The sequence below is a fragment of the Delphinapterus leucas genome, chromosome 10, assembly GCF_059928025.1.
Source record: "Delphinapterus leucas isolate spDelLeu-1000000601 "Yukka" chromosome 10, BTC_Dleu_Yukka2, whole genome shotgun sequence".
NCBI lineage: Eukaryota > Metazoa > Chordata > Mammalia > Artiodactyla > Monodontidae > Delphinapterus > Delphinapterus leucas.
In genome coordinates this window covers 101,282,526-101,307,100 of record NC_143138.1, presented here as the reverse complement: position 1 = coordinate 101,307,100, position 24,575 = coordinate 101,282,526, and positions in this window count along the sequence as shown.

The following is a 24,575-nucleotide window of genomic DNA, read 5'->3' as shown; positions in this document are numbered from 1 at the left end:
ACTACCCAGAGAGGCTCAGAGAGGCTGTGACTGGGCCAAGGTCACACAGCCTTTGCAGTGGTGAGGATCTGTACCCGCTACCCCCTTCTCTCTATCCCTGGGCCTCTTCCTGCTCCAACCCTAGCCCTTAGGCCCCCAACTCACCTGGAATGGCCACATCATACTCCACCTGGAAGAGTGCCTCGTGGCTGCACTGCCGCAGGGTGGCCAGAGCAGTGGCGTGGCTGGCCCCATGCAGCAGGATCCCGTCAACGCTGAGTAGCCTGTCCCCCACCTTCAAGGAGCCCTCCCTGCGGGGAAGGGCCCGGTCAGTCAGCCTCGCCCAGCGCGAGCCAGAGAACAGAGGGAGGGCAGGGAGCGGGTGAAGGAGAAAGGGACAGAGCGGATGAGGGAAGGAATGCACATGTGGGTGAAAGAACCAGGGAGGTTATGTGGAAGCAGCTGAATAACTGAAGCGGGCACTGAAGATGGGGGTCGGGTCAGCTCCGACCCCTCCCAGAGGCGCTTAATAAATTCAGTCCCAGCTCAGCCCTCCAGCGTGAGCTGGGGATGCCCTTCGAGGTCACCACCAGGGCCCCAACAGGGTCCCAGCCCTGCCGGGCCACTCAGCATCAGGGGCGGGCAGTCTGGAGGCTTCGAGGTGCCAGCACAGCGGTCCCTGCCCAGGTCCCCACCCTGGTTCTCAGCAGTGATTCTGGGCTGGTGAGAAACATGCCTGGAAAGGAATTCCACTGGGCCCCAGGGGAGGGGCCTGACGGGGTTCACCTTGGTTTGGGTCACATCCCAGCTCTGGAATGCCTGCCCAAACAGGTGGCCAAAGCTATTCTGGGAGGTTCTATGAATAACTCATCACAGACCCGTCCCAAGGTCAGGTTTAGATTTCTGACAAGGCCTTTCCAGGCGTTTCTTAAAATGGCCAGGAATCTCCTGCCGGGAGGTCATGGGGTCAGGAGTTGGAAGCTGGGTGTGTTCCTACTCCACACTCTCTCCTCCTTGCGCTTCTGAGCTTCTGAGTGGGGCTCAGGCAGGGCCAGGCTGGCAGCGCAGCCAGGACTGGGGAAGCTGCGTCACAAAGGACCACAGTGACGCTGGTCACCATGCCCCACACTTCCTTCACAGCAGCTCTTAGGGGCTGCACTATTGGACCCACTCCACAGACAGGAAAATGAAGGCCAGGGAAGGGGTAATATGACACTAAAGCTCACTCTCCGTCCCCATGCCACCCCCCTGCCCCCCACCCCCACCCCGAGACAGCAGGACCTTGAGGAAGAAAGGTTGGGGGAAGCTCTCATTTGGGGTTTAGTGCTGGCTCCACCAATGATCCACTGAGCGACTCTGGGCAGGGGTGTCCCCTGTCTGGACCTCAGTTTGCTCATCTGGAGAATGTGTATGATGTCCCTTCTGCCTTCTTCCTAGGGGAGCTGGGGGAGGGCAGCGCAGGGTGAGGCTGTAAGCTGCATCCCGGCTCAGGCTCACCTGTCGGCAGGGCCGCCGGGCCGCACGTAGGTCAGGACGAGCGGCCGGGACTTGTGCCCGTCTTCATGGGCACCTCCTGGACAGAATTCAACAGTCATCTATCCACTCCCTCCCTGGCGCCCGGAGGCCCCAACCCAGACCTTAAGCAGGCTTCCTTAATTAAATCTGCTTGAGGACTCTGTCCTTGCTTTTCATAGTCCCTCCTATGAGATATCAACTGTAAATCCCACCCAGAGTTTGGACAAAAAGTAGGGAATAGGACCAAAGTCCTCTCTCTGTTAAACAGCTTGCTTCCTTTCCTGCGACCTCATCCTATTTCCCTTTTTCCTCTGGTTGCTAGGCAGCTCCAAACTTCATTTTCTGTTACAACTTTTCCCTCTCACTCCCCCCAGTCATTTGTTGCTTGGCGAATTTTTCCATTTAATACTTGATTTTAATGGTTGCTTGGCCACTTTGTTGCTTGGCCAATTTTTCCGTTTAATACTTGATTTTAATGGTTCTTAAAAGTCAGAAGGAAGATTATACATGTAGGTAATTCATTAGAGCAACATACAACATACATAGAATTGGCATTAGCCTTCCCGTCCCTTGACCCCAAAGGTGACTCTTACACTGACCTCTGAGGACAAAGCCAAAGCTATTGCCCTCCTTGTAGAGGGAGACATCCACTGTCTTTGAAACGATCCCTGGGTTGTTCTCAGGGGCTGGGGAGAAATGGAGGACTCCTTGAGTCCTTCAGTTGCATCACCAAGCTGGCAGATGTCCCCAAAGCTCATTCCAGGAGAGTTGGGTGACCAAAGACATTACAGGAAGGGTAAATTCCCCTTGCCCCATTTTACAGGTAGGACAAGTGAAGCTTAGATGCACCCTCTTCCCTAAAACCCACTCAGTCCACCACTTAGAGAGGTGAAAGGGCCGGCCCATGCTCCCACAGAGATAACAGCAGAACTCAGGCTTGAGTCCATGGCTCACAGTCTTAGGCCAGAGATGAATTCCAGACAGTTACTCAATTTTCAAGACTTCAGACCAACTTTGAAAATTCAGAGCTAGGCTAAACCCTAGGCCACTGTACTCAGTGCAGCAGGGGAGGGCGGGGAACAATTTATTCAGCGACATTCCTAAAACCTTCCCTCCTAAAGGAGAAGCATCTGGAAACTAAATATGCAGGATGACAAGGGGTTATAAGCAGGTCCCTACCACCTCCTGGTGACAGCGTACCACAGTTGTAGGCAAGGCCCCAGGTGCAGCATGGGTGTTTGTGGCCAGTCTCCAGGACCAGCCCACCCCAGCCGGCATGATCCCCGCCCACCACCCAGGTGTTGGCAAGGAGGCAGCTTTGTCCACCCATGACCAAGGCAGTGGAGAAAGTTCCCGGTCCAAGGGCACCCACCGGGCGGGGGCAGCTCATACTCCACCTCCAGCACCACACGCTCTCCCACATTCTTGAGCAGAGTGATGATCTCATCGTGGCGGAGCCTGGTCAAGTGGATCCCGTTCACTGACCGAATGTAGTCGCCCACATTCAGCAGGTCACTCCTGGGAGAAAGGAGGCCAGAGCACACGCGTGGTAACAGGTGCTGGCATTTCATGTCCCCCCTCCCACTGAATCCTTATGGTCTCTGGATCCCCATTTTACGGATGGGCAAGCTGAGGCTCAGAGAGGTCAGACATGTCCAGGGTCAGACAGCGAGTGAGTTAGGAGAGTGGGGATTCTAACCTAGACCTGCCTGACACCCAGGCCAGCTTTTCCCCTCATGCTGGTCTGCCCGCTTTCCCTCCTGCTGAGGTGTCACCCTCATAGTTATAGCTCTAACCAGCCCCAGACAGCCCACAGAGTGGCCAGATCATCACCTCCTTTGCTATTCCTTAATGCTCTTCCTGGGCCCAGAGGGGCAGTGATAGAGAGGCTAACTCCTAGGTTTCATGGAACTCATGGTCCAAGGGACCCCAGAGGTAAAATAATAGGTGCAGGCAGTGTGTGCAGAAGTGGCACACAGGGCTGTGCCAGCAGAGCCGAACGCCTGCCTCAGCCTGGGGTGCTGGGGGCTTCCCAGAGGCAGTGTGTGGGGATGAACAGGATGCAAAGGCCTGGAGGGCCCGAGAGCGGTGAGCATGGGATGCTGTGGCCGAGCTGAGTCACCTCTGGTGTAAAGGGAAAGAAGCAGCCGGGGCCTAGAATCCCAGCCTCCACTGGGGGCCTTCCCTCCACAGACACCAAGCTCTTAGGTGCTCCAGGAAACAGCTGTCTGATTGCTCTGCCGAAGGCCCTAGTACCCTCCTCCACTGCCCCCTGGCCCCCTTCCTGCTGCCCCCACTGAGCCCACTTCTCACCTGGCTGCGAGCCCCCCAGGCCTCAGGTTGGAGACCCTGGGCTTCCCATCCTTGTCGGTGCCACCCGAGATGGTCAGGCCCAGCGTGCTGCCTTCCTTCTTGGTCAGCTCCACAATGGTGACCCCTCGGAACTCCTCTGCCGACAGATAGGGGGTGAGTGGGCAGCGTGGGGGCAATTCTAGGCCCCCAGCTCCAGGACAAGTGAGGCCAATACTTGGTAAGTCCCCTCAGTACCCTTGGCTGCATGACACTGGGTGAAATCATGTCCTTCTTATGAAGGAGGATCAGAGACGTTAAGTGACTAGTCTAAGGTCACAAAGTGAGTTAGCTGCAGAGCCGATGCTGTCTGACCCCCACCTGGAGCTCTCTGTGCTCCAGGACAGAGAAGGGGAAGGAGAGGAGGCTGGTTACCTGGAATGCTCTGCCTGCGGCACGCCAGAGCCACATCAGCCCCTCCTGCGTCCTTGCCTCCTTTGGAGTAAGGCCCATCGTCTGCAGGAGAGAAAGAGAGGAAAGGCCCTGAGTTCCGCTGTCATTTCCATCAGGCAAAGCCCTCCTGCCTTGGGAATCTTCTGCTTCGTGGATGTGGCCTGTTCGAGGGGCTCCTTCCTGCCACCAGCTCCACCTGGGTCTCCGCTGGGGAAGCCTCATGGCTTCTCCCCGCAAGGGCAACTCTGTCTGTGCTCTTGAGTAACGCTCTTTGGAGCACCCACCACAGACTGGGCTCTGCGTGACGGTCCAGTGATTAACCATCTCCACAACTATCATTCCACGTATACAGAAAGAAGCTGAGGCTCAGAGAGGGACAACTCGTGCCCACGGTCACACAACCCTTGGCCACGACAGCCTCTGCTAATAGCCAGGACCAGACCCCAGGCGCCTCTGCCCACCCTGCCCCATGCTCCCTTGACCAGGTTCTTTTTGCCACATTCCTTCTCCAAGTCCCTTCTCAGCCCTGGACTGAGATGGGTAAGGTCAACTGGCAAACCGTCAAGCGGGCCGGCTCTCCCACGCTGCCTCTGGGGCCACCCCTGCCCCTCCAGGCACCTGTACACCTCCCCAGACTTCTGCTGCTGTCTCAGGCCTCACCCAAGCCTACACCCCGCCCCCCTCCCCGCTCTGCCCCCACCCCCATTCACCATTCGCCAGCTTTGGGCAGGCCACTCCCTCCCCAGCCCCCTGGCCACAGCAAGCCCTCACTCACAGGACTGTCCCCCTCCTCACTCTTCAGAGGAGGGGGAGAGAGGGGGCTAGGGAGCAACTCAGCCCCAGCGGCAGGCAGAAGCCTCTTATCCCATCCCAGCCACATCCTTTTCACGAGGTGGGGAGGGGCTCAGATTAGCGTTCAGCCAGAGGTGGTGTCAACCTGGGTCAAGATCAGGACACAGCCTGGCCAAGGTCCGGGCTTGGTCAGAACCAGAAATCTACAACCTACAATCTACAGCAGGTTTCTCAACCTCGGCACTATTGACATTTTTTTTTTGCTGGATTGCTGTACGATGTTTAGCAGCATCCCTGCCCTCTAACCACTAGATGACAGTAGCATCCCACCCCGGTCACCACACTAAAAATGACTCTAGACAACCCACATGTGCCCTAGGGGGAGCAATACTGTCGCCCCCAACCCCGCCCTGCCCCTCACTGAGAATCACTGCTTTAGAGTCAGGGGTGGGGCTCAGGCTGGGTCGGGGTCAGGTTCAGCTTGGGGTCAAGGCTGTAGCTCAACCTGGGTCCAAGGAAGCCTGAGAAGCTTCACGACCTGCAGCTCTAACCATTGAGAAATGGCTTCTCCAGACCAGGGATAGGTTCCCTTAGCTTTGCCAGAAGGTGGGAAATAACGAATCATTTCCAGGGCCCCGGGAATTGGCCCCCAGCAGCTTTGCTCACCTCCCCCACCCCCAGGCCCTGTGCTCACATCCACAGCCACGGATTCAGGCAACACCCCATTAAGTATAAAGCCTCCTATTACGGTTCCCTAATTTGCACTTCATTTAGATTCAACAAGACGTTTCTGAGCTAATAAAATTAAAAAGACTGGGTTCTATCAACTGTGTGACAGTGAACATCTCTGGTATTTCATGTGGGCAATTCTGGAATTAAAATCTGTCTTATCCCATGCAAATTAGACTCTGCCACTGGAAAATCCTTCTCTCCCGGGCTGTCCTGGGAAGACCAGAGATAAGCTTGCTGGCTCCAAGTTTAGGAGTCTGGAGGTGGGGGAGGGGGAAGATTATCTCCTACGGACAAGAAAGCAGAGAATCAAGTTTGCCAAATTCAGAGCCGTAGAATCCCAAAGAATGGAGCGGAATAGCGGTGGGTTAACGCTGATGCTGAAGCAGAGGGAACACCCATTTCCTGCGGTGTCTCTGTGGTGTGTCTTCAACACTACCTCTCTGCCCTTTCCTCATCCCAATATTCAAATTTTGATCCAGTGAATGACACGGTGCCAAACTGGGCTGCGATGGCACACTTGGCACAGCTGAGATGCGGGGGTCTGCTGCCTTTGGGCTCAGCTGTCAGACAGGCCTGACTGTGTGATGATGCAAACCAAGACTCATACAACTGTGCGCAGAGTCAGTGGGCAATAAGTGAGGACTTGAGAGACTCTTCTGTAGAGAACGCACGTGCATTTTAGGGTGTGGCCTTGATGACCTCTCTCGGCGGTGGAGGCCACTCAGGATAGCTGATGGCCAGATACGGGGCTTCTGGATATCTAAGACCCCTGCCACATTCAGAGAGGCACCCAGAAGGAATGCCACAATGTCTGCTGATGCTTGTTCAGAGGGGACAGTGCCCACTCTCACAAACATCCTCGGGTCAGCGGGAAACAGGCAGCATTCAAACCAAGAACCAAGGCAAGGACAGAATTCCTAGTTAACCATGTGACTTGAGTCTCTATTTCTTTATCTGTAAAACAGGGGTGTCTCCCTCTATCGCTGGCTCCAACCAGCCCAGGCATGAGAATTTGAGGGAATTATTTTATTTATAGAAAACCCCAGGAGGGTTCGGACCCCAGTCCTCCTCCCTCGGAGAACATGCCTGCTCTCTCCCGCTCTCTCTCTATTTTTTGTTCTGGGACCTGGTAATTATATGCTTATAGATGAAGGCTTTTCAAAAACATCTTTCCCACCAATTTTCAGCTGGAAAAGTGCACAAAAAACAGAGATATTTTTATCCGAGTGTTTTTCCTGTCTCCTCCTTCCAGCAATGGGCAATTATGAGCTTTTTCCTTCAGTCAATCTGTCCTGTAAGAACTCGCTTCAGAGGGAAATTCATTTCGCAGCAATACAAGACCAGCCGGCAGACTCAGGCTGGGCAAGTCGGGGGAGCAGGAGGGAGAGACACCGTGCTGAGCACAGACTGCACACCTGGTCCCTGGCCCCCAAGCTGCAGCCCGGGTGAATGGGTTTCTTTTTTATTTTATTTCTCCTGAAAGCATTGCTAATTTGCCTTCATTATCTCCGTTTCTCTGGAGCCCCAGGGAGCCACTGAGCTTTGAGAAAGGGAACAAGGAAGTCAGCCCTTGGCCAGTCTGCCTTTGTCAGCGTCCCGCCTAATCAGGACAGGGGCTTGGGAAGCGGGGGCTGGGGAGGGCTGTCGATAGGGGCGTGACTGATGCCTGGCTCTGCGGGCCTCCAGGAGGGAGCGTTCACCATCAGAGAGGGGCTACTGGGAAAACCAATGCCCGGAGGCTCAACTTGGGCTGAAGAGAAAATAACCGCTTGACAGAAAGCCAGCAGCAGGGCCAGCCGGCCCGAGTGCCCCTGGGGAGAAGGGGGGCCCCAGTCGCCCCTGGGTCCAACCACGACTGCACACAGCGGCCCATTGCTGATTGCACTCCGACAAGTGATCGGCCAATCCTGGATGGGTCGGCCCCACCTCCGAAGGCATCGCTGGCTCGATGGAAAGGGTAGGATGGGCTTTGGATCCTAAATCTCCTGCCGACCGGCTAAGGGATCTGGGACAAGTCGCTTCTCCTCTCTGAGTCTCGGCACAGTAGGGGAGCCAGTGCCCACCTCATGGGTTGGTGGGAGGCATCAGCAAGGTTATGTGGTACACAGAGCCAGGACACATGGAAGTTCTCTCCCTGGCCCTTTTACTCACCTCGTTAGAAAGATTTTCCCACTAGTAATGGTAACAACTCCTCCTGATTAAGTGCCAGGTGCTGTGCTAGGTGCTTCACAAGCTTTGTCTCATGTATCCCCATCACCTTCTGATGTGGGATGATCGTTATTTCCATTTCACAGATGGTGGAGCTGAGGCACGGGCAGGTTAGGCAACTTCCCATTGTAAGGGGCAGGGTCAGGATTTGAACCCAGGCCATATTCTAAGAAATTTTAAATTATTACCACTTTATCCTCATGATAATCTTATGTGGTGGGTGTCATGATCATCCCCACATTATAGATGAGGAAACTGAGGCACAGAGAGGTGGTTAAGGGAACTGTCTAGGGTCACACAGCTCCTAAGCGGCAGAGCCATGGGCCCCTCCTGCCTTCTCCCCTCACCCCATGACAGTCCTGGGGGGACTCGGGTAATGCCTGTGGCCCTCCTGGCAGCAGCCCCGGCTCCTTTGGGCACTCCTGACCCACTGAATGATCGCCCTCTGGCCATGGCAGGCTGGACCACGTCAGACAGCTGGATGGAGAAGCATCAAAGCCGGTGGCAGGCTGACCTCAGAGTGACAGCCCCGATTTCTGTAGCTGACAGGCCTCCCCAGAAGCCGTGAAGAGACCGGCTCGGCCACGGGGTGACCCTTGCTCTGTTCAATGCATGTTTTTAAGGGAAACAAAAAGAAATATATCAATAGATTTAAAAAGCAGATGCCTGCTTCACTTGGTGCCAAGGACTGAAAAAAAAAAAAAGACTGACAAAGGAGCCCAGGGCTTGGCCCGCCCAGTGCCAGGACCACTCCAAGCACTTGACCGGCACTGACATGTTTAACTCTTCTGCGAGCTCACTAACAATCCCATTTTACAGACAAGGAGACTGAAGCCCAGACAGGCCACTCAGCTGGGGAGCTGCAGAAGACAGACTGGAATTGGTCTGTCTGGCCCCCAGCAGACCACATCCTTAATCCTCAGCTCTGCTCTCTCCCTCCAAACACAAGGGCAACAGACCCCAAAAGAGGGGCGCCCAGGAGGCCCACGTTAGCGCTCGGGCACCCACAGGCTGGACACGACCAGAGAGGTTGCCAGCCCTGCAATCCCTCTTCCACAAGGCGTGCGGGGCCCCTGGCACTGGGCCCTGAGCCCACGCTTGGGCTGACACCCCCCTCCATGGGACCACGATGGCCCCAATGTCATGTGGGGCGGGGATGCAGGCTCCAGAGGGGCCGTGGCCTTCTGGGTCTGTGCTCTCCCACGTCCCTCTCAAACCCACAAAACTGGGTCACCAGCGGAGCAGTGAGGACTCAGTCCACCCGGCGGAGAATAAAAGCAAACGTTCTCCCCACAACTGACAGTCCCCGGGCCTCCCTGACCTCACCTCCTAATGCTCTCTCCTGGGCTGCCTCCACTCCAGTGCGCTGGTCTCCTCACCGTTCCACACACCAGACTCAAGCTCACCTCAGGGCCTTTGAACTGGCTGTTTCCTCTGCCAAGATTGCTCCTTCCCAGACACCCACAAAAAACCCTTCCTCACCTCCTTCAGGAACCTGTGGAATCTTCACCTTCTCATCTTTCCCAAGCGGCCTGTTTGAACTTACACCTACACTCCCAACACCTCCAGCACTTCCCATTGCCTTCCTTACCTGGCAGACCTCACTTTTTTTTCTTTTAACTTAGTGATCTTATTTCCTATCTGCCCCTTCCCACTATGATGTCAGCCCTGGGGGGCTGGTTTTTTGCCTGTCTGTTCACTGCTGTTTTTGGCATAGAGAGTCTGGCACACAGTAAATTCTCAGTAAATCATGTGAAATTCAATTCCCACTTACAGATTAGGAGAATGGGGATCAAAGAGGTGGAATGAGTTGTTCAAGGTCGTAGAATCAGGAAGAGGCAGAGATAGGATGCAAACCCAGGCCTCCCTGGGTCTGGAGGCCTTGGCCTCCGTGGTCTGGGAACTGGGGTTTCTCCCACAGCCGTGGCCCTGAGGAGGTCAGGCCTGCCAGAAGATCCAGGTGGTTCTGGTGAGGGCCCCCCGGAGGAGTGCGCAGCTCAGGCCATGGCAGAAGTACCCTCCCACCCACCCCGACACACACACACCCTGTCTGAGCCTTCCCAGGAGCTGGGAACAAAGACCACTTGGTGGCCAGGAGTCAGAGGAGGGTGGACACTGTGGGGCATGGGAGTTTCCTGCCCAAATCTGCTTTCAAGCCTACTGTGCGCCCCAGGCCCAGTCACATCCCCTCCTGCAGGGGCTCAGGGTTAGTGGGGTGAACAAGCCTCCCAGGACCAAGACAGCATGGCCAGGGCATGGGCCTGAGAAAGGACTCGTGCTGGCAGAGTCCATTGGGGAGGAGAAAGGGCCCTGGGCACTGTGCCCCACTGGCCCCAAAAACCCCAGCCTGGCTCTCCCTGAGGAGCACTGCATGTGGCCTGACTGCTCAGGGTCTCAGCCTGCTCTGTGAAATGTGGAGGGTGCAGGGAGTGGCCACCTGTTGGGGACGTTTGCTGAAACTGTTGGAAACAGGTTCTCTTTCCTTGAGGAGGATCAAGGTGTCTGACCATAAGCTCTAAGGTACTAGGGGCCCTCTGGGAGCCTCAAGGAGAGGAGTCTGTGTGGAAATAAAGCTCACCTAAAAAGAAGCAGAGACCTGGAGTCCTAATCATGTTAACTGAGCACCTGGATCCCACTGTGCCTGAAGCTCCCTCTTTAGACTTTTCTTTAAAAAAGCCTCAGTGTTGACACCAAGTGAGACACGTGTGATCATGAAGCTCTGTGACCTGGGGAGGAGACTAGGGTGGGGGCTGCAGGGGTGAGGGTGGGGGTCAAGGAAGTCATCAGAGAGAGAAAAAGCCAGGGAGATCATGAAGGGCCTTGAATGCCAGGATAAGAAGCTGCGATCAAACCTGAGTTTTAGCAAACTCCCTCCTATAGCAGCATGGAGGGGGTGGGGTGCGGTGGGGGATGAGGGCCAGGAAGGCAGGGAGGAGACTGGGGCTAAGGTCTAGGCAGGCGATGCTGAGGCCTGAGCCTGGGTAGAGGGGGCAGCTCCATGAGGAAGAGGAAGACACCTCCTTGGCGGTGCCCCAGATGAGGTCTCCAGGGCACTGCTGCCCTTGTGGCTCTGACCACTGCAGGACGAGGTGACCCCACTTCCTGGGTCTGATGTTGAGAGGACAGATGTGCCCAAGCCAGGAGGGCAGTGGAGTCGCCAGGAGGGGGCAGGGGCAGACCGCATGGGGTCGAATCCCAGCTGTGCTACTTCTAGCTTTAGCCTTGGACAAGTCACTTAACAGCTCTGTGCCTCAGTTTCCCCAACTGTAAAATGGGGAGAATAACAGTGCTGAATACACAGTGGTGTGAGGATTAAATGAGAAAATGCACAGAGAGAGCTCCGAACAGAGCCTGGCACGGAGTAAGGTCTCAACAGCTGTAAGCTACTATTACCAATCACATTATTACCATCTGGGGACCTAGGGGTAATCCTGTCTCTGCCCTCTGCGACAGGCGGGGAGGTGGGAGCCTAAGTTCACGGGCCCTCGGAAGCATGGTTGGGGGAGCTCTGCTATGAAAGTCATCAGGGGGCCAATCCCGGCTCAGCCACTATGGGCCTTGGTCGGCCACTGGCCCCTCCGAGCCTCAGCTTCCCCATCTGTCTGTCCACTGGGACCACAGTCCCTACCCTTGGAGCTGCTGCAGGGACGTAACACCAGGAGTACATCGACTATGGGAAGGCATTGACAGGATGGCCCAGGACACGGAGTGAAGGGTGACCTAGCCAGCCCCAGAGCCCCTCCCAGGGTCCCAGCCCCAGGCCCACCCAGGAATGTGGCAGCTGAGCAACACCTGTCCCCTCTGCATTCCCAGAGCCTGAGGCTCACCGACCAGACAGCACCACGCCGGGGCCTCTGCCTCTTGCCGTGAGCCCATGTAGAAGCTCCCCCCAAAGCACCCTGACCAGGGAGCCGGCGCCCACAGCTCACGCAGGGGCAGGATGCGTCTCCCTGGGGCACGCCTGAGGCAGGAGCGCTGCCCTCTGGCCGTGCCATGCAGGACAGCCCAGCGGACTCAGTCCCGCAGCCACAGTCAGACAGACAGCCCTTTCCCCTGCCCACCGGCCAGGTGTCCCATGCCTGCCCTCCCTCCAAGCTCTGGGTCTGGGAGTGGCTGTCCCAGGCTTCGCCATCCCAGGCCCCTCTCTGCGTGGCAGTTCCAGAGGGATCAGAGGGTTTGGCCCCGCCACTCTGCCTACTGGTCCCCGTTACTCACCCGCCTCTCCAGGGGTCTCCCGGCTGAGCCCACACAGCATGTCTGCTCTTGTCTCCCCGGTGCCACTGACTCCCTTGGGAGCCAGGGAGGGGCTATGGGAGGGGAGCTCAGAGCTCCCACTGGCTGGGCAAGAGTCCACCCACTGCAGCGGGCGGCTCTCTGCTTAAAGGGGACACGGCCCTTGTCACGGCTGATCCTTGGATGTGGTTCAACACCCCCCCCTCCAGCCTGAGTCTGGGCAGGGGTCTTTGAAGATGGCAGGCCTCCCCCAGAGTCCCCAGGCAGACAGACCCCTGAGGCCAGCTCTGCCCCTAACTCGCCCTGGGTCTTTGGTAAACGATTGCCTCCCAGCCCAGACTCAGTTTTTCTACCTGGAAAAGAGGAACAGGGCCTTCCAAACTTTTTTTTTTCTTTTTTTAAGTAGCAGATTCCAACAGAGTCTTGCACAGAATTCCCAGGACATAAGCCGGATAAAACGCAGCCGTGGAACAACGCCAGGGTGTGTCTCAGTTTAGAAATCCTTGCACTCGCAGTCCCCTGGGCCCTTCCACTGAAGTTCCAGCTACCTCTCCCAGGCCTCGGTTTCCTTTCCTGTAAGGTGGGACTTGGGGAAGATCAGCCCAGCAGCCTGTTATCCAGAGCATCCCCCAGCTCTGTGGGAAGACAGAGCGAGCTGTGTGTCCCGGGTTGATGGGCAGGGGCAGCTGGTCACAACTCCAGCCCCGGCTGGGCCTCAGCCCGGCACACTCCTAGCTTCCTCCGCACCAGCTCAGGATGACCCTGACGGACACCCAGGGCCCCTCCTCCAGCTCTCTAGCTGCTCCTGCTCTCCACCCACCAGTGCGTGTTGCTACCACCTGAGAGCCAGACACCGCAGAGGTGCTGGGGAGAAGGATGGGCGATAGTGACTCGGGGTGTCAACAGCCTGTACAACTAACGACTTATTGCATCCAGCTGAACGCAGCAGAGAACGAGACAGATAAGGTCCCGGCTCCCATGGAAGCTCTCAGATGCATGGGAACAAGGGGGCTCAAAATCACCTCTGTCCTGCAGCAAATGGGAGGGTGCAGCCCCGTGGTTAAGGACCAGGGACTGCATCTGAGTTTCTTCCACAGCGGGGATGCCCACCGCAGAGTCCAGCCCACAGTTCCTGGGCTGCCCATGCTGGCTCCTGCCAGCCCCACTAACGGCACATTCAGACAATCCAGGCTCTGAGTATGGGGTGGGGTCACTTGTATGCCTGCGTCCACAGGTCATATTCCTTGCCCCCCTCCCAAGGGTGCCGTCCTCTTTGGATGACTTTAGGTATGTCTCAGGGGCAGGGACCCTTGGGCCAGTAGTGAGGCCAAAGGTCAAAGAGAGATGCAAAGGTCCCAGCCATGGGAGGGATGGTGAGCACTGGGTCAGACTGGGGGGACCTGAACTGGGAGGCGTTTGCTGGGAGAATCGGGCCAGGCAGGAAGGGAATGTAGACTCTCAGTGTGGTCCACGGTGCCCTGCAACGGTCACAACAAGGCTGTTGATGAAGACCCTGACAATCCCCAGGGCACTGAGAGCCACCCTGGAGCAGTCCCAGCTCCATACCAGGCAGAAAGGGACACGGCTCTTAACAGACCCTCGCTCTCTTTCCCCCCATTTACAGCCCCTTCAGGGAGAAGGGCTGTGTGGTGCACAGACCTTTGGAGTTCCGTCCACCCCCTCTTGTAGAAAATATTTGCTCTCTGTACAGACGCATTTAAATGAGCGATTAAGACGGAAGATCCAAAACCTTGCCGTGGTTCTGTCTCTCTCGCTGCTCCTTTGGAATTTACTTTTGTGGACGAGAAGCTCCTGGAAAGGTCATGCCATGGATTATGGGAGAGCTTCCACGCAGCATTTCTCTGAGCACCTGCTGTGCCAGGCAGTGGGGACTCAGACACCAGGAGACAGGCAAGGATCAGCATCTTCCCTCTGTCCTCTGTTCCTGTCAGCCCGCCAAGCACATTTTCACTTCATTCATTTTATCCAAAGGTGGGTTTGGAAGCAACTGTTGCTCCATTCTGGAACAAGGTAGGGTTTAAATAAATATTTGGCACAGAAAGGTTAACTGATTTGCCCAAGGTCACTCAGCTGTAAGTGTGGAGCCAGGTTCACACCTAAGAGGTCTGTTCTTAAAGGCGCTGCTATGTGCCTCTCAAGATAAAGGGGTCTGGGAGTGCAGATGAGGGGCAATCAGCTCTGTCGGGGGTCCACCGAGGAGGTGTTTTTGAGCCTGACTTTGAAGGATGGGAAGGAAGGTGCCATGAACACAGTCCCAAGTGACAAGTGAGGAAGAGACCAGGCAGGAGGTACAGCTGGAGCCAGGCCACAGGCGGCCTGGCCACACTCGCTCCTCCAGGTGCGGTCTGACGACCAGCAGCAGCAGCAGCATCACCGGCACTGCCGGGGGCTCCTCAGCAATTCCGGCTCCCAGGCCCCACCCGGACCTGCTGAACCAGAAGCTGCATTTTCACCAGCTCCCCAGAGGATGCATACGAAGTTTAAGAAATGCTGTGTTATGGGTTTGGCTTCCATCCTGCAGGCAACGGGAACCACAGATGGTTGCAGAGCAAGGGTGTGAGAGGCTCTGCAAGGACCTCAGACACAGCGTCTCAGAGAGAAGGGAGGAGGGCCTGGGATGAGCAGCAAGAGCCCCCTCTGGGAGCCGAGAGTGGGTGAAGCTGCTGCTGGGCCCTGCTCCAAACACGACCCCTCTCTCCCAATGCGGCCAGACCTTGGGGAAGCAGAGGGAAAGGGGGACAGATTGCTGGGCCTGCACTGTGGCTAGAAGCCAGGTTTGCCAGGGGCCCGGCCTACCAGCAGCTCCTGGTCACAGAGTGTGAGTGTTCTACATTTCCAACACTGTGGATGACAGTGACGGGGGCTGGGCCGCCTGGGGAAGGTGGCGGGGCCACTGAGCTGATAGGCAGCCCCTCCATGGTCAGGAGAGCCCCTGACACCTCCACGTCCTCAGGTTTTATGAGACAACTGAAAGATGGATTGCTGTATGACCTGGGACATGTGTCCAAGCCTCTCTGGGCCTCAGCTTCCTTAGCTGCACAATGGGAATAACAAAAGCACCACCTTCTAGGGTTAGGGAGTCCACATATTGGGTCAGGAAGCATTTATCCATCCACTTTCCTGCCAAGAGTCTCACACCAATGCCTTGCATGGATCCAGGCCAGAAAGGCAGAACTTCAAGGTAGATGAGCACACTGGCCAGATGCACCCAGGTTCAAACCCCAGCCCTGCCACGCAAGAACCTTGTCATTCTGGGCAACTCACTTCTTTCTGCCTGAGCCTCTGCTTCCCAACCCGTGAGGAGTGAGGGCGAAGAGACCTCGGAAGGTCTGCCCAGCACACACTCTTGCCCTCTTCCCCACGTGTGGCCAGGCCTGCAGGGCCTTCTCAGGGTCTCTTAATGGGGAGCCACTGGCACCACTGCTGAGTGGGCTGTCCTCACACTGCAGGACACCGGCATCCCTGGCCCCCGCCCACCCAGGGGTAGTGACCCCCACAAGTGGGAACCGACCCCATGCTGCACAGATGGGAAAACCGAGACTCAGAAAGGACGGTGTCTGAGGCCCCCCAGAGCAGAGAGGGGCCTGGACCCTGGCCTCTTTCCTTCCTCTCAGGCCCCAGGGCTGGTTAGTCATAAGCACAGCAGACTGCCAGGGACCCTGAGTGACAGCCGGAAATGAAGTCTGGGTGGGAAGGACGCAGAGATGGCAATTCGATAACAAGATATAAAGCCTTTGTTGTTGTTCTGCTGCTTCTCCCTTCGTCCCTTTCTCCCTCCCTCCCTCCTCACACCACCCCGAGGGCCAGGCCAGGACAATCCCTCCCCTCTCCTGGTTGTAAGACATTCCCATAAGGTGGGCACTGTCGCCCCCATTTTACAGATGGGGACACTGAAACCCAGTCTGTGATGCCACCAGCCACAGGTGAGGGCCACGAGGTGACCCCGCCTTAGGGGGTGCTGTTTGGCTGTGGCGCCCCACTCCGCCAAGCTGCCCCATAGCCCCAGCCCCATGGCCCGTCACCTGACTTCAGGGGTAATGCCACACCAGTGGGCTGCACGCGGGCTAGGCCCCCAGGCCCACACCTGCCAGTTCCCCGCGCCCTTCACCGCGGCTTTCCTCTGGCCCTGGAGGGCACAGGGGCAGGCAGGGCCACGGGGTAGCAGGGGGCTGCAAGAGCAAAGAACACAGGCTGTGTGCAGAGACCAGGGAAGGGCCAGGCTCGGGGTGGAGGTGAGAGGAACCACAGCTGGCTCTTTACACAGAACCTCTGTACCAGGCCATGTTCTCAGCATTTCACACCTATCTTCTCATTGCGTCCCCGTCTCAGAGACGAGGAAACGGGCCCAGAGAGGTGAAGCCACTTGCTCTTAGTCACACAGAGTGTGAGGCATGAGCAGGCATTTAAGCCTAGGCCCTGCTGACGCCATCTACAAAAGCACCCCATCCACAGCCCCCTGAGAAATGCACACTCACGGATACAGGAAGAAAGAGAGGGACTGTTGGGCGGCGGGGTCCCCAAGCTGCTGCTCCTGGGGAGTCTCTCTAAATCCTCTGACTAGGGAGGGCCAAGGGGCCACAGGCCCAGGCCTGGCCACAGATGGGGCAGCTCCTTGGGGCTCCCTCTTGGCCTCCACGCTTAACACTTGCAATGGCTTCCCTCCTGGAGGAGAAACATGGGGCCATAACTGTGCAGGGGGCCTCTCTGAGCCTCAGCTCCCTCCTCTTAATGATGAAGATGTCTGTGCTCACAGGGTTTGTTGAGAAACTCTGTGAATAAACAGAACGCCTGAAAAACTGTAGAGTGCAGGGCCCGTGGAGGTGGTCAGTGTGAACACGGCCTGGCCCTACCTCTCTGGTCACTCAGTCACACAAAAGCACCCACTACCTGCCAGAAACTCAGCTGGGCGCGAGGTTTCCAAGTGGGCAAAGCAGGTGTAGAGCCTGCCTCTCAGACTGCTGGTCTAGCAGAGGGACAGAGATCAAAGGAGAAAACCCTGCAAATACAGGTAAGTCATCGAGATGGTGAGGAGGGCGAGGGGGGCCAGGACAACACGAGGTGGGGGGTCAGGGAGCCTCTCAGAGGAGGTGCCTCTAGGCTGAGACAGGATGGGAAGGAGCCTAGGGCGGCTGCAGGGAGAAGTCTCCAGGCGAGCGTGGGCTGCCTGGGGAGCAGGCAGGAGGAGGAGAGAAGTCGGGATTCTGCTCCAGATGCAGCACCAGGGGAGACACTGCAGGGTTTTAAACTGGGTCCTGTGTGATCTGACTTGTTTCCAAATGGCAGCAGAAGGGGATGGGCTGCAAGGGTCCGGACGGCATGGGGGGGACCAGAGGCAGGGAGGAGGGCAAGGCACTTCAGGGGCAGGAGACCTGGAAGCCAATTTTCTCTGTGCCTCGGGCCTGTCCCTTCCCTCTCTGAGCCTGTTTCCCTTCTGATGACGAGGGCCAGCAGTGCGAGTTTGGGGACCTGCCGGTGTTAGAGGTCAGAAGCATGGAGTCAGGATGCATCGCGATGCAAAACAAGAAGAAAAAGGAAAACGGGGATGATGATGAAAAGGCAGGGCATCAGGCGTGAAGGAAACGGCCCCAAATTCATGCAGAGCCGCTCCACTCGCTGGTAAGCAGAGAAGTGAAGGGGAAATGATGCTTCTCCCACTTGACTCTTCAGGGTGGCAAACATGAGAAATGCAGGCAAGACCAGGTGCTGGTGAGCATCGCGGAGATGGAGAGGCAGAGGCACTGCTGGGGGGCGGAAAACTGAGGCAGGCATGAGAGAGCCAGCGCCCTCCCTCCTGGTAGTTATCCTTGGGTGACCACCCACCCCCGACGGATCCCTAAACGGGAATAGGAATGTCATTGGTGAAGATGACCTGCATCTCCATCCTGGGGGAGGGGACAGGTAACGCGATGGCCACACCCCATGGAGGACAACCTGGCTGAGAAGCACAGCCGTGTGAATAGGTTTAGAGACACAGTGTGAGTTAAAGGGAGAAAGGAAGGGGGGAGGAGGAAGGTGAAGGGGTGGGGAGAAGGGAGGGAGGACAGAGCAGGGAAGAGAGGAGGCAGGGAGAGGGCAGGAAAGAGAATGATATTTCCCTGTACTATCACTTATGTAAACTAAAAACATACATAAAGCACTACATGTGCCGTAAGGGCACATACATGTGTAAAGATCTGTTTCACAGAGTGAAGGTTTCGAGGGAGGTAACTGGGAGTGGGGGTAGGGCATGAAGGAGACAAAGTAAGATAGAACAGCCAGAGCAGGTGCCAGCTGGCTCAGGACCAGGTGTGCCACACACTGAGGAATTCAGCTCACCCCCCAGAGCCTGGGATTCAAAATAAAACATAAATAATGGCCTTGAATGGCATGTTAAGAAGTCGAAGCTCTCTCCTGAGGATACTGGAGAGCCATGGAAGGGTTTAGAGGGAGGGAGGAATGAGGACAAGCTAAGTTCCTTAGAAAAATAACTGAACTGGGTGCTGAGAGAGCCCCTGGGTGGGGGTGGGGGCCTTGGCTGACCTCAGTCAACCTCAGCCACCCTCCTCCCCACGGGGACCACTCAGGCTCTGCCCACCTGCCCTCTTGGTACCTGAGCAAAACGGGAAAATAAGTGGTCAGGCTGTCAGGGCTCAGCCCCGTCATGTGTCCTCATCTCAGGGTGCCAAGGACACCATGGCAGTGTCCTACCCCGCCCCCCACACGTCCAGCCCTAGAGAGAACCCTGGGCTGGGGGTCAAGAGACCCAGGTTCAAGGCCTAGCTACTGCCCACACAGGACCAACTCTGTTCCAAGAACATTACACATGATGCAGAACATCAGTGTCTCTTGTGGAAAGGACTACACTCAACAAGGATTCACTACGAACCCAAAAAAAACAAAGGGGGCCAAACAGTCAGGCCACTCAGGGAGGCATCAGGGAAAGCTGCCCGGAGGAGGCGTTGTCTAAGCTAAGTCTTGATGGACATAGGAACCAAACCCTCCAAGATGATGCAGGGAGGGAATTCCAGGCAGAGGGGCAGCCTGGACAAAGGGTGAGAGGGGGAAGGTGCGAAGTATGGTAGGGAGAGGCACCAGCCCGCATGGCTGGGGTCGGAGGTCCCGCAGGAGCAGGTGGGCTGGGCAGGCAAGGGGGTGGGTCCTGACAGATGGAGACCTGCTTCGGGGGAGAGAATGCACTGAATGGGGCGTCCCGGCACTATGGCCGCCTCATGGGTGACATTTAAGGAGGGGCGGGCTCTCCTGAGCCCCCTCGATAAGATGCTGGCAGGGTGACACATGGAGGGCCTGGGCAGCCACACGACTGAGCTGTCGGGAACAGGGCAGGAGTGGAGCACACAGGAGCCTGAGGACAGCAACGCCCCCTCGCGGCTGGTGATCGATGAGGCTTTGGGAGCGGCAGGTGCAGCCCCTCATCCTGTGCCCTCGGCATCCAAGTGGAGCAGGAGGTTGGACTCAGGTTCAGCCTGTGGCCAACACTGTCCCTGGACTCCCACCACCCACCCTCTCGATCAAGCATTACCCTTTGGGGCTTCCCTGGTGGCGCAGTGGTTAAGAATCCACCTGCCGATGCAGGGGAAAAGGGTTCGATCCCTGATCTGGGAAGATTCCACATGCTGCGCAGCAACTAAGCCCATGCTCCACAGCTACTGAGCCTGTGCTCTAGAGCCTGCAGGCCACAACCACTGAGCCCACACGCCTAGAGCCCGTGCTCCACAACGAGAGAAGCCACCACAATGAGAAGCCCGCACACAGCAAAGAAGACCCAATGCAGCCAAAACAATAATAATAATACATTTTTTTTTTTTTTTTTTTTTTTGCAGTACATGGGCCTCTCACTGTTGTGGCCTCTCCCGTTGCGGAGCACAGGCTCCGGACACGCAGGCTCAGCAGCCATGGCTCATGGGCCCCGCCGCTCCGTGGCATGTGGGATGTGGGATCTTCCCGGACCAGGGCACGAACCCGTGACCCCTGCATCGGCAGGTGGACTCTCAACCACTGCGCCACCAGGGAAGCCCAATAAATAAATTCTTTTAAAAAAGCATCACCCTCTATGTGTAAATGCCCTAGAAAAAGGGTATTTACACAAGGTTTTACCACTTTATTGAGTACAGTGTCTCATGGAATCTTTCAAGAGCCCTTTGAGGTAGGCATTGCCGCTCCTGTCTTACAAAGGGAAAACTGAGGCCCAGAGAGGGGAAGGGATTTGACTAAGGCCCCCAGCTAAGATGGGCTGAGGGTCAGATCGTCAGACTCAGATGCTCCCTCCTTGGGTCCTTTACATGGGCTCCTCCTTCCTCCGGGAACCCCCTTCCCCCTCCATCCTTAGAGACTGACCGAAATGCCACCTCCACCAAGAAGCCTGCCCTGACCACACCAGGTGGGTCCCCTTTACCCTCTCCCAGCCTTTCCTCCAATGCATTTGCTCACCTGTTCTTTTCCACCAAAGAGGGGACCCTCAACTGTCTTGCTCATTGATTTTGACCCTATGCCCAGGGCTGGGCCTCACACACAGTAAGCGCTAAGTAAGTGTTTGCCCAATGAATGAATGAGAAATAAATGATGACTATACATCACCTCTGGATTGCTATACTGGAAAGAAACCAATAATTCATCCCTCTACAATCTGATGCAGGAATCCTTTCTGCTGTCTGGTAGAGCTTGCATACCTCCACAAACAGGGAGCTCACCACCTCCTGAGCAACCCACCCTATTCCTGAACAGTCATGAGGATGGGACTCACTCCATTATCCTAAGCTGGAGCCTGTCTCCCTGTGGCTCCTCCAGGCCCCTGCCCCAGGACCAGCCTGCAGAGATCCAGTGGCCGTGCCTGGACCCAGGTCATGGCCTCTGAGCCCTGTAGGGAGAGGCCACAGTTCAGAGTCTGGATGTGGCTCCAGTGGGGTCCCATCAGCTCCCTGCCCACCTTGAGGCCCTCTCCTGAGTGTGTGGCTAGAAAGAGCAGGTGGCCATCCAAACCGTTCCCCGCCCCAAGTCTGGGGTCAGGCTCTTTAATCCACACTGGACGTCAGTGTGTTTTTAACTTCCAGTGGCATTTGCTTCAGGCCCATGAGGTTGGCACAATCAACCTCTTTTTACAGACGAGGAAACTGGAGTCCAGAGGGGCAGGAGACAAGAACCCGGGTGTCTGGCTCCAAAGCCTTAATCCCAGCCCAACAGACACACATTCTCAAAAGGGCTTTGTGTGATAGTCTTACTTTTTGTCCTCCTGGTGGACTACTTGAAAGAGAACCCTGCAGTTGTGGACTCATTAGTGGTAGAAGCTCAAGCAGGGAGAGAATTTGGGAAGGCCCATCCAAGGAGCCCGTACAGCCCAGCTGAGACTATGCCAATGAGATCCAGGCAGGAGGACCCCACTGGTGGAGGTGGGGGGCAGGGGCTGCAGGGCTGGGGTGGGCCCCGGCAGAGGCCACTTATTTGAGGACAAGGCTTGACACTGAGATTTCTGGGCCAGCGCCTGCTACCTGAGGTACCCCACATTCCACGGCCCCCTCAGCACCATTTAGGAAGAATCCTTGGGAGGTCGCCAACCGGTGTCCAAAACTGGCCACCCTCCTGTGCAGCCTCGTCTCCCTCCACTCCCAGCACCCTGAGCCCATTCCCACCTCCAAGCCTTCACACTCTCAGTGACCCAAGAATGCGCTGGCCCTAATCCCTCCTCTGCCTGGCCAAATCCTGCAAGTCCCCCAGGGTTGCCCACTGTCACCTCCTGGGGGATACTCCAGCTGGTTGGTGTCCCATCTGCGTTTCCAAAGCCCTCAGGCATCCCTCAGTCCCACTGTCAACTCCCCGGACATCCCCCTCTGCCTTGCCCTTCCATCCCCGGATAAGCCTGACTCCTAAGAGGTGATGAACATTCCACGTTGCCAGCACCGCCCCCTCCAGCAGTGGCAGCATGGGGGCCTGAGAGGGGACCCTGGGTTCAGGTCCTATCTCCACCCCTGACCGGCTGGGTGACCTTGAACAAAACTGGCCTCAACCTTCTCATGTATAAAATGGGGGTACATGCGTGGGCTGGGGCAGGAACAGGACCTGTAGTCTCTGGGAGCTTCTTCAGCTCCAACCTTGCCAGTCTGGGACACCCTCACCTCCGTCCCCAGCTTGGGCTCCAAACGACCCAAACCTCAAACTTTCCTCAACAGACTATTTTGCAAATGGGGTACCAAGACTCAGTGAGGGGCAGGAACTGTCCTTAAGGTTACCTGCAGGGACCCCAGCTGCCCCAGTTGTGTGGCTGTAAGAGGTTGCTGGGTAGGTGCGTGCTCCCCTTGTCCGCTCACCTGCCCACACATCTGCTTATGAGTTGCCATCACCTCGGCCAAGTTGGCGAAATGCAGGGGCCGGAGAGACAAGGTCAGCCTAAGGAGAGCGATGGGCGGATGGTGGGGAGGGTGAGCAGGGTTCCAGCTACGGGACAGCAGGGTGGGGGCACACAAGGGAAACTGAGGGGCAATTCCCAGGAGGAGCAGGGAACTGCTCCAGGACCACGGAGAGGGCGGTTATCCAGCCAGCCCTGCCTGACAGATGTTCTTTCTGCTCCATCAGCCCATCTCCCCAGGGAGGAGACAGGACCGGCAGCCTTCACAATTATCTGGGCAATTAAGACAGGCAGATGGTCCTGCTGGACTGAACATTCAAGCCAACGAACGGACACAATGCTGGGACATTGGCTAACAAGATCAGCACTGGTGCTGGTGGATGACACGGCTGCTCAGCTTGGAGGGGGAACCCTGGGGGGCCCCATCGCTGTTTCTGCAGGGCTGTCCTGGGGCGGGGGGAGCAGAGGGAGGGCGGATAACCTTGGGGGAGCCTGGGGAAGACAGACCAGTAGCTACACGCTGGGAATGCAACAGAGGGGTCCCCTGCTCCTGGTGGGGAGGCCAGATAACTGACCACTGAGAAATATGCCCATAGTGAGATGTTTAGACTTGGAAGTCAGACGGCCTGGGTGGGTGGGTGGGTGGGTGGGTGGGGTGGGGCCGGTGCACAGACTCCACCATTTCCTTCCTGGCTGTGTGACCTTGGAAAGTTGGAAAGTCACTTCCTCTTTAAGCCTCAGTTTCCTCACCTGTAAAATGGGGCGATTTAGTTCATAGCTCACAGGACTGTTGTGAGGATGAGAAAGTACACATGAAGTACTTAGCACAGCACCTGGCAAACAACAAGTGCTTAATAAACGCTTGGGAAACAAAGAACAGGTCCAGAGGTTCACTCCAGGCTGCTGGGATTCCAGGAATTATTCCAGGGATGAGAGTTTACCCTTGGCTTCTTGATAAAGGGAGAAGCCCTGGGGTCTCTAGACACCATAGGTGATCTGAAATTCTGGTGCTCCCAGCATCAAGGAGGGCGGAGGCCGGGGAAGTGGTTGCTGTCTAGGCACTGGTGGGAGGAGGCTCGTTTCCACATCGAGAGTCAGATCTGAGACCCCGGCGCAGCTGCCGCAGTGTGAGAAATGCCAGGAGCCGGATGTGGAGGAGAGAGGCAGACAGAGGAGAGTCTCATTATGGAGGGGAAGGAAGGAGTGAATAATTCATCACAGATGTGCACCACTGAGTGGGGGCAGAAGGAGAAAGCTTGGGAGGGCCCGCGCAGGAGGCCGCACTCAGCCGGCGGGGGGATTACTATCCTGAATAACCTCATCACTGGGCTTCCCTGGTGGTGCAGTGGTTAAGAATCCGTCTGCCAATGCAGGGGACACGGGTTTGATCCCTGGTCCGGGAAGATCTCACATGCTGCGGAGCAACTAAGCCCGTGTGCCACAACTACTGAGCCCGTGTGCCACAACTACTGAAGCCTGCAGGCCTAGAGCCCGTGCTCCACAGCAAAAGAAGCCACCAAAATGAGAAGCCCGCACACCGCAACAAAGAGCAGCCCCCGCTCGCCGCGACTACAGAAAGCCCGCGCGCAGCAACGAGGACACAACGCAGCCAAAAATAAATTAATTAATTAAAAAAAAAAAAAAAAAGCTCGTCATCCCTAGACTGCCTGTGGCTCCTCCAGAAGCACAGGGGCCAGACCAGAGGCCCCTCACCCATCCTGCTCCAGCCTTGCCAGCCTGGGGACACCCAACACGTCCACCGTCCCAGGGCCTTTGCACTGGCTGTAGCCTCTGCCAGCCGCATTCTTCCCCTGGATAGCCACCTGCCTCCCTCTCCCACCTCCGTCAGGGCTTTGCGCTAATGTCACCTTCTCAGTGTGGCCTTCCCTCAACACCCCATTTGAAACTGTACCCCACTACTCACACACCCCATGCCCTCTCCCTGCCTCATCTTTCTTCACAGCATGTGTCACTACCAAATAAGGGAAATATATTACCCTTATTCGTCTTGTCCCTT